Source organism: Lactuca sativa, chromosome 9 (genome assembly GCF_002870075.4).
Source record: "Lactuca sativa cultivar Salinas chromosome 9, Lsat_Salinas_v11, whole genome shotgun sequence".
In the NCBI taxonomy this organism is placed as follows: Eukaryota; Viridiplantae; Streptophyta; class Magnoliopsida; order Asterales; family Asteraceae; genus Lactuca; species Lactuca sativa.
Window position 1 is genome coordinate 205,957,389 of NC_056631.2, and position 10,503 is coordinate 205,967,891.

Sequence of the window (10,503 nt, forward strand, 5' to 3'; positions counted from 1 at the left end):
CACCACAAACTCATAATGACCATAACGGGTCCTAAAAGCTGTCTTCTGAACATCCTCACCCCTGACCCAGATTTGATGATAACCGGAGCGCAGGTCAATCTTGGAAAACCAAGATGCTCCCTGAAGATGATCAAACAAGTCATCTATCCTTGGTAGTGGATAACGGTTCTTCATTGTTACCTTGTTCAACTCCTAGTAATCTATGCACATACTGTGCGACCCATCCTTCTTCTTCACAAACAGGATCGGGGCTCCCCATGATGAACTACACGTTCTGATGAAACCTTTGTCTAGCAGCTCCTGCAGCTGCATAGAAAACTCCTGCATCTCTGGAGGAGCCAACCGGTACGGAGCCTTGGCTATCGGAGTCGCACCCGGAATCAGGTCAATCCGAAACTCAACCTGTCTCTCCGGAGGTATCCCAGGCAGATCCTCTGGAAATACATCCGGGTACTCACGTACCACCGGTACATCGTCAACAGTCGCCTATCCTTTCCCCTGGGCATCCAAAACATAGGCGACGTACCCCGCGTAACCCTGCTGGAAGTAGCGTCGAGCTCTCGCTGCCGAGCAAAGAATCGGACCGCGTTGTGGCCTCTCGCCCTAAATCACTAACTCTCCCCCACTGGGAGAGCGAACCCTCACTAGCTGCAGCTCACAATCAATCACTGCCCCATTGGGGCTCATCCAATCCATACCCACTATAACCTTATTCCCTCGCATGGAAATGGGAACCAAGTCCATTGAAAAATGATCGTCAAACAACTGCAGTGAACACGCCCTATGTACTCTCGCGACCCTGACGATCCTGTCATCAGATATCTCCACTTCGAGTGGGTAATCCAGCTCCCCCGGAGCTCTGCTAAACCTCTTGCTGAGTGCAAACAAAACAAATGATCGGGTAGCCCCCGAATCAAACAATATTGTAGCTGAGATGCCGTTCACTAAGAACGACCTTATACGCAAATACATATATAACATTAGAAATGTTCAATAATAAATGCGGAGATAAAAGTGAATACATACCCGTCACCACGTCAGGAGTCACTTGCACCTCCTCTACTGTCATCTGAAAAACTCTACTCTTCGCCATTGGCGCCTCAGCTCGGCCCTGACGACCGTCCGTAATCCTCAAAGTAGCAGGGGCAGGTGCCGACACCTTCCCTGCTGCGGCTAAACTCGGACACTGGGACTTTTTATGTCCCCTCTGATTGCAATGAAAGAAAATTAGATTTGCTGTTGTGGTGGTGGTAGTAGTAGTTGTACAGTCTCTGCTCATGTGCCCAGTCCGGCCGCACATAAAGCAGTCGGGACTCCCTGCCTTGCACACCTTATCGTGCACTCTCCCACACTTGCCACACTGATTGTGGCTCTGTTCTCCCCTAGACCTATAATCTGACACCTTGGGATTTTTGTCCAAACTCCCTGTGCCAGATACCGCCTCTGGCTTCCTCTTCTTCTCCATTTCTAGATCAATCTCTCTCTCACGAGCCCTAGCAATCATGTCATCCAGCGTTTTACAGCTGGACCGGCTCACAAACTGGCGGATATCACTCTGCAACATCTCATGATAACAGGCCTTCTTCATTTCCTCATCATTTGCGTACTGAGGAATGAGAAGAGCCCTCTCCCTAAACTTGGCGGTAATCTCCGCCACTGTCTTTGTAGTCTGGGTAAGATCCTGAAACTCCCTGGCTAACTGCTGCACCTCGATAACCGGTGCAAACTCGGCTCTGAACCTGGTAGAAAAATCATCCCAGGTTATCGCATCAATAGTTGCGTCATCTCCGATAACATGCCCTGTAACGCCCGCAGATCCGGGCTAGTCAATTTAGAGGCAATAGGGGTCGAAAACGACTTTTCGAAAAAATTATTATTTATAATAAATAATCTTAACCAAGTTGTAGAATATTTCACAAGGTTTCCGTACATATAAAGAACGCCAAAATCCGAGTTATAACGAAGAAGTTATGACCCGTCGAAGTTTCGCGTCGGAACCGGCACGGCACCGGTAAGCGTAAATAGTAAATTTATGATAGAGCGAGATTTAGCCTTAGCGCTCTAAACAAAAGTCGTATAATATGTTAAACTAAGAACATCGATAAAAAGAACGCCCAAATCTGACTTCATATGAAGAAGTTATGATTTTTCGAAGTTTCGGATTAGCAGTGTATAGCCCGAAATTCGAATTTTAGATCGATTGATTTTTAGTCGACACAACCTAAACGAGAATCGAAGATCTCGTTATTAGTAGTGTAACGATAAAAAGACAGACGAAAATGGACATCGGATAAAGAAGTTATGAGATTTTAACGGACCAATCCTGTCCCGGCCTGTTAAAAATATAACTTTAAAAATAAAGTCAAAATTAGCCGACGAAGTCTAAACGAAAGTTGTAGAGTACATCTCCACCTACGCGTGGATATAAAGAACGTCAAAAACGGAGTTCGTATGAACGAGTTACAAATTATAATAGCATATTTACGTATTAAAATAAAGTATAAATCATGTATACGTACACATATATATACATATGTATATATCATTAGAAAGGTATCGACGATGCGGTCATTATAAGACTAATGTTGAGTTCTTTCGACATTAGTTTAGTACAAATATCATTAAATCCATTTAAAATAGTATTATAGAGGGGTGTTTAGTTGTTTATATAACTAAAAGGTCATTAAGTAATTATGGAGGGTAGTTTTTGAAAATTCAATTAGTATAAATAAGAGCCTTGGGCTCTCATATTTCTTGCACCATTCTCTTGATTCAAGAGTCTTTCTCTCCTTATCCCCCGAGCATTTCGGTCCCTCGTGATTCGACTTCTCTTTCTGTAGTTTTAGTATAGTAAGGTGAGCGCTAAAGCGCTGCACGAATCTTTCTTAGAAAGATTCAGCGACGAAGTTCTGCCCCTGCAGAGCCCGACTCCTAGCTAAAATCCCCTTGTAAGTAAGTTATGCTTACCATATTTTAAAATATAGTTTATATTTAAAATTAGTATTGTTATTATAAATTTATAATAAATATTAGAGCTATTATTATGACTTATATAAGTGTCGTTATAATATCTTTTAACTACTCGCGGTACGGGGAATCTGGTTTAAAGGGCCGCATAGGGTTGTTGGATTTCAGAAGTGCTATACGCCAAAATGGTCCTGCCCTCCGGTATTTTATGTCTGGCCCCTGTCTGTACATAGTGGTTGGAAAGTATTGTTTAAACGCTTATATAATAATAATAATAAGACTAATAATTAGTCACGGTAATATTAGACTAAAATATAATGGTGATAATACTAGATTTCGTCGAAGGAAATTATTTTAAAGTAAACGAAGCGCTGTCCAAGTACCGAGTCACCACCTTCTCAAGTGAGTGCATAGTTACTTTCATCTTACACATAGATATGAAGTATTTAATATATATTACGTGTTGTGAGTGCATGGTCTCTTTCATCTTACACATAGATATGAAGTATTTTATTATAAATTACGTGCTATGTGTGCATATTGTCTGAATACTTGCTATCTATGCTGGTGAAAGATTTTTATACATGTTTTAAATGATGTAAACTGTATGAAGTATTTTATATCTACAAAATATGTTGGGTAAAACATGGGTAGATGAATAATGAGGGATAAAAGCTGAAATATAGGAACATTAGTAGCATGGACCTAGTGCCCTATAGGTATACATTGGCAGCAGTGGACCTAGTACCCTATAGATGGGCACTGGCAGCTGCGCCACAACTCATAGATGTTTTAGATCTACGGTAAATGTCCTAGCAGTTGCGCTCTAAGGACAGTATCGACAGCTGCGCCTAATAGGGAGCCTTATGACCATGACAGTGGCGTTAAAAGGTCAATACCGACAGAAGCGCCTCATAGGAAATGTCCCAATTCTGGCAGTTGCGCCTAAGTGACAAGATTAGCAGCTGCGCTTGACCAAAGTGTCATTGGCAACAATGGACTTCATGTTGTTTCCTTAGGATGATCCTTAGGAATGAATGAATGAGAAATAGCTGGTTCTTAGGGTAGATCCTTAAGAATAAAGAAGATAATAGGGATGGGTAATTGGGTTGATTGTTTGATTGTTAAAACATAATAATTATATTATTGTGGGTTGAAAACCCTATGTACTCACCAGGTTTCCCAACCTGACCCACTCAGTTTATTTGTATCACAGGTGTCGATATGAAGTCACATTACACTGAGAGATTTAAAATAGATGTAGATCATTAGTGTAAATAAATGTAAGTTTTGTTTATGCTTATGTTTCTGTATTGACGATGATATCCCAAATGTTTTTAAAAGTGAATAAAAATACATTTCTTTAGAAATGCTTTGATAACGCAATTATCATGTTTTTCTGGGAACAAATTCCGCAACATTTTTATTAAAAGAAGTACTCTGATTTTTATAAAGCATAAAAAAATCGGTCTTTTCTGGCCGTAAAAATGGGGATGTCACATGCCCAATCTCCTCCCACCAATCTCGTGCCTTGTCCTTCAGAAGACAGGATGCTAGTCTGACCTTGTCCACCTCAGAACATCTGCTGGTCTGGAATGCATTGGCGACATCCGCCAACCACCTGGTACTCGCAATGGGATCTCACGCCCCATGGTAATCTGGAGCTCCACAAGCCCAGAACTCCCTAAAGGTGAGTGTGTGCGACCCCATCATACCCGCCACCTCAACACGGAAAGTGCTCAACCTCTCGTCCATCAGCTCTAAAATACCCTCCTTGATCGACCCAGAGATCAACGGATTCTGCTCAAGTATGATGCGAGTAATCTCTGAAGAGAGAAACTCCCTAGTCTGCTCGTCCAACTGCCCGGCCTCCGGGCCTGGTCCTGATCCCTCTCCGGCACCTGAACTGCCGATTGCTGGTCTAGGGCGTAAAACCACCATTCTGAAAACACATCACGACAAATGTCAGAAACACTGATATATTTCGAGGGATCGCTACTACTGCAAGTTTCCTGGTGTCATCTTAGCTTTCCTTGGTTCAAGTACGGATCCTCTACTTTCAGTAGTATGGGCCTATATTACCTTCCACATCTATCTGTACTTTCCTTAAGTACTGCCTCAACTCCACCAAGTCACTTCTACTGCAACTGGTCTCTACTACTCTCATCCTAGGCTTTCCCTAGGGAATTCTCTGACTCCACCCAATCCAGTCCTCAGCTGCCGAAGGTCTCCCTGTAATGCTAATTAGCCATCACCTGAATACCATCACATGTGACGAGGCTCAGATAATCCTTCGAGTAAAAGACTCGTCCCTACAATGGTTAGACTCAAACAAGAGCTGCGCAATAGGGCCAAATCCAGCACTCTGAGATTATTCAACCCTGATCACATGTGACGTGACGTATTCACCTAACGGCTAACTCCCATCACTCAGAGTCTTACAAAGCACAAAGCAAGCAGCATTCAGACATAGGAAACTACTCAAGCAAATCTATTCTCATAACGAGAAATTGTACTAGCATACAATGTTAAGCTCATACTATCAGGCATAACCTAAACAGGCTATCTTACTACTGTCTACTCAATACTAGCATGCAATTCTCATAAGGCTGAAACACATATAGCAGGCACATAAGGCATCCTCCTAGACCCTTAGTCTTATTCTAGCATGTTGTTCTACTGAAACTGAAACTGAAAATCATAACATAAACTTGTATGGGTAATTTGGGAGTACTTACTTGAGCTCGGCTGATTGCATGCACCACACCCTTTTCTCTTTTCAAAACTCTTTTCGCTTTTTCTAAAACTCTTTTCTATATACGTTTTCTAAAATTGTTTTCTTTTCTCAAAATTCTTTTGTAACCATGGTTTTTCTCTTGAAAACTTTATACCACTTCCTTAGTTTATGTTCAGACACACTCGAGAGTGCACCCGAATCCCTCAAACCAAGGCTCTGATACCAACTTGTAACAACCCAAAATACGACCCAAAAGTTTTTGTTTAAATAATACTAAAGATATCAACCATTTATAATATATCATGAAATCGTATGTTATAAATCCCAAAAAGTTATAATAGATGTGTCATGACAAAAGAACTGTATCAGCATAACATGGTAACTCAAATAAACTCCCAGGACAAAAGCTGAAACTGTGGTGTGTGCAATGCCATCATCTCGAGCTCTTCCCTTTGCTTGCGGAAGTACCTGAAACCAAAACTGAAACTGTAAACACAAAGCTTAGTGAGCTCCCCCAAACTACCACATATCTTACCATAATACAGATAAAACATACTGGGCCCCGACCGGCATCATACCGCAGTCCCGAATAACTTGGGCCCCGCCCAGCATCAAACCGAAGTCCGGAATAACTCGGGCCCCGCCCGGCATCGGACCGAAGTCCAGAGTAAACTGGATATAACATATCATGAACATATAGCATAATCACATTCTGTATCGGGCGTGCCCGATCTCCTACACATAACAAAGCATGCATGAATCACGAAGACATCAAGCATACATACTACTGCATCGGACCAAGGTCCGGAACTACTGCCAACTAAACGGGCCAACATTGTGGCCGTAGACCCGTTCCTACTGGAAGGAAACTCACCTCGTAATGCTGGCTGCTGAGGTACTAAATTTGAGACTGTCTGATTGCTGCTCTGGAACTCCCCGGCTACAAATCCCACAAACACTAAATCAAATACTGATAACTAATCTCAGGGTAAAATGACCATTTTACCCCTGCTATGGTGTGGGTCACAAACATGGCCCCAAACCCTTAATTCATTCTAAGACCTGCAATGTCCCAATAATGGCCTTAATTTCTACATTGGGCCCAAATCTCTCTATTGGGCCTTACCCTAGGCCCAACACCTTTATAGGCCCATATTTACTGACTTCTGATTACTCCTAAGGCCCAAAGTGTAACAGCCCGGATTCCCAGGTATTATTCATTCTTATAATTATGGTGATTGTGAGGAGACTCGGCGAGTTGGAGCTCAAACTCGCCGAGTATGATCGCGACTATGGGCACGGGTTCGCGTCTGGACTTGGCGAGTCCAAAAGTGGACTCGGCGAGTCCACGCTGTTTAATGAAACCCTAATTCCCCGGGTTTGGAGCCTATTTAAGGGCACTTATAGCCTCCCATTGTGGCTACCAGTTCCTTGAGAGAACCCTAAGAGAGCTAAATCATTTTGGGAGAGAGGAAGTCACTTTTGGGCCTTTGTATTCCTTATTTAGCAAGAAGCAGGTGGCAAGAGCAAGGAGGAGGTGAGATTCCAGCAGATCTAGAGTCCAGAGGCTTCATTTTGAGGTAATAGTTCGAACCTCCTTCATTTTTAGGGTTGATCTTTAGAGTTAGGGTTTTCTAACCCCCTTTGGAGAGTGATTATGTGAAGCAAATGGTCCCTCTTCAAGTTTGTGCCTTGGATCTGGACTCAAAGAGGTCCAGAGACCCTAACCCTTGGAGCTTTTTGGGTTATTATGGAGTTATTGGACCTAGGTTGTCATTTTTGGGACCAAATCTCCTTTTGATCCCTTGTGGGGGTTATACAAGCATCAAGTTTCGAACTTTACGTGACATTCATGCTTGGGAAGGCCAGATCTATGGTTTGGGGAAGCATATCTGACCTCAAAAGGTCAATAGATTTTGTGCATGGCATGAACTCGCCGAGTTGTTCTTGAGACTCGGCGAGTAGGGTTGGGGTTTCACGTAAATTGTTCAGCGAGTAGACTCGCCGGGTTGGTGGATGACCCAGTGAGTTAGGGAGAGTCAATAGGGGGTTGAGTCAAGCCGGAACTCGCCGAGTTGTTCTTGAGACTCGGCGAGTTGAGTCGTGGTGGCCCCACGATTCATTCCAGGTGGAACTCGTTGAGTTAGGGAAGTACTCGACGTGTCAAGAGAGGATCCGAGGGAGTCAGTGAACACGTATAGACTCGCCGAGTCGCTCTAGTGCACTCGCCGAGTCCGGTCAAAGTTGACCGTTGACCATTGACCAGAGTTGACCAATGTTGACTTGATAGGGTTAGTCAACCTTATTTGTGAAAGTGTTAATTAGAGATATATTGTGTTATAGGAGGATTATAGCTCGGGGGATCGAGCGCGAGTGATTTCCGGGATTTGCGAGTTATCGAGATACGCGAGGTGAGTCTTCTCACTATACTTTACCTTGAGTAGGTAATCAGAGTTATGTGACAGAGTATTTGTATGCTATATGTATGTTATGTGTTGTACTGTATTATTTCTATGTGATTTATTTTGTGCATGTTTATAGACCTGGAACCGGAAGATTCACAGAGATACAACCGGAGGGTTCATAGACTTTGGGTGCACGGACCCACAGAGTTATAGCCTTGAGTGGCTAATATGTTTTAGAGTGGTATTTTGGGGAACTCACTAAGCTTTGTGCTTACAGTATTTCGTGTTAATTGTTTCAGGTACTAGTGATGACCGTGGGAAGGCGCCGGCTTGATCAGTACACACACACACGGGATTTTTATGTTATGAGATATTGGGATTTTTACATGGCATGGATTGAGTTTCAAACATTGATGTTTTTATGAATATTAAATGAATTATGTTTTTATAAAATGCGAAAAATTGTTTCGAAATTTACGATGTTACAAGTAAAGACCCTAAGTCCAAAACACAGCCCACACCGAGGTCCAAATGCTCAAAGTCCAATCTGGCAGCGTACGCGGGGCGTACCTCTAGGGACGCTGATCATACCGGCTGCTGGCTTGTACGTCGTGCGTACCTCCTTGTACGCCAGCGTACAACCCAGTTAAGCCAACTTTCTCTTAAGTGCTTAATCCTTCGATTTAGAATCTACAACTAAAGATCCACGTCTTATTCTTCGTCCTAAGCCATAAAGTTGCTTACTTGATGGCTTGGATGGATCAAAGAAGCTCAAACTTCAAAGGCAATATCCTAACTCCATAGAAATGGCTAGATCTCATGCATGGCCTCATGCAAACCTTAAAGGTCGAAACTTTAATACTAAGAAGGTGTTTGAGTCTTAAATGATGGCAATCCCAAGCTCAAAAACGAATTTTCATGATCAAGGTCAAACCTTTGGCCCTAAAAATGTCCAAAACTTCAACAAATCTAGATCTAGCATATGAGGAAGAAAGTTCAGTGCTTTATACCTCCTTTTGGTGACAAAGAGTGAGTCTAGTCCAGATCTCTGAGCTCAAGCTCCTTCTCCAACTTTTGATTTCCTTCTTCACCACTTCTTCCTCACTAAAAGCTCTTACAAAGAGCAAAATCACACAAAGATAGGGTAAGAACAAGTTAGGGTTTTCTTGTGGGTGAGGAGGCTAATAAGAAACCAGGGAGGGAGGCTATAATGGGATTTATATAGCTCTTAAACCTCGAAATTAGGGTTTAGTGTCTGACCGTGTACGCTGGGCGTACCCTATGGTACGATGTGCATACGCCTCCCACAACCCGCGCATCCAATGCCACTACGCCCCCGCGTACAACGGGTTATGCCCCACGTACGGCTCATGGGCAGCCTACAACTCGACCCAAAAGTCTAAGGGTCCAATCCAAGATGTCAATTTCAAACATAGCCCAACTATTCACTTAAGAAAATTTAATTAATTAATACCTCGAAAGTAGATCGCTACAATACACATTAGATTCTCTCACACACACTACTCCTCTCTCTAGTTTCTCTCTTTACAAGATGCTCTTCTTCTCTAGCCTTACATTCCTTAAATGCACTCCTCTATTTATAACACTCCCATCAGTACATGAGTGTACAGCCGCACACGCGTGTCCGACCGTACACAGCCACCCAACAAGCTACAAACACTATTACACTATAGAAAAATACAGTTTTCTAGAAAATCAAAGTGTAAACCATAATTTTAGACCCAACAATCTCCCCCTTGGTTTATAGCTTTCTTTTCTAACTGACCCAACAAACTCCCCCTAAAAAGGTAGTTGGCTTTTCTTTTCAATCTTCATTAGGAGCTTGGCTTCAGCATTAATCTTCAAATTCTTCACAACTTCAAGATGAACTTGATGAATCTTCAACGAATGACTTCATCTTGAGCAGTTGGGATTTTCTGCAAAATTTGACATTGAATGCACATTGAGTGAGGACGCTTCTTGATAATATTCTTGAAAGATAGCGTTTTCAGCTTGAGAATCTTCAGAGAGAACATCAGAGAAAACAAATCTTCTGGATCACTTCAGCATGTACATAGATAGCAGCAAATTGATTGAGGAGGCTTCAATGCAATCTGCCACATAATCTTCAAGTCAGCTTCACCTTGCTTCTAGGGTTGAAGGATTCAATGTTGAAAGAATAGTATTCATTTCTTACTCATTCGAATGAAAATTCTTCGATGATCACGGATGAAGCCTTGGCTCAAAAACTTTCGATACAGTCTCCATGAGTCTCATCTATATCTAAATTCACTTTTCAAGACAAAACAAAACTAAAAGATAAATACAAAACTAAAAGAAAAGTAAGCACACAATATTTTTGGATTTTTCATATTTTCTAGAAAAAAATAATAA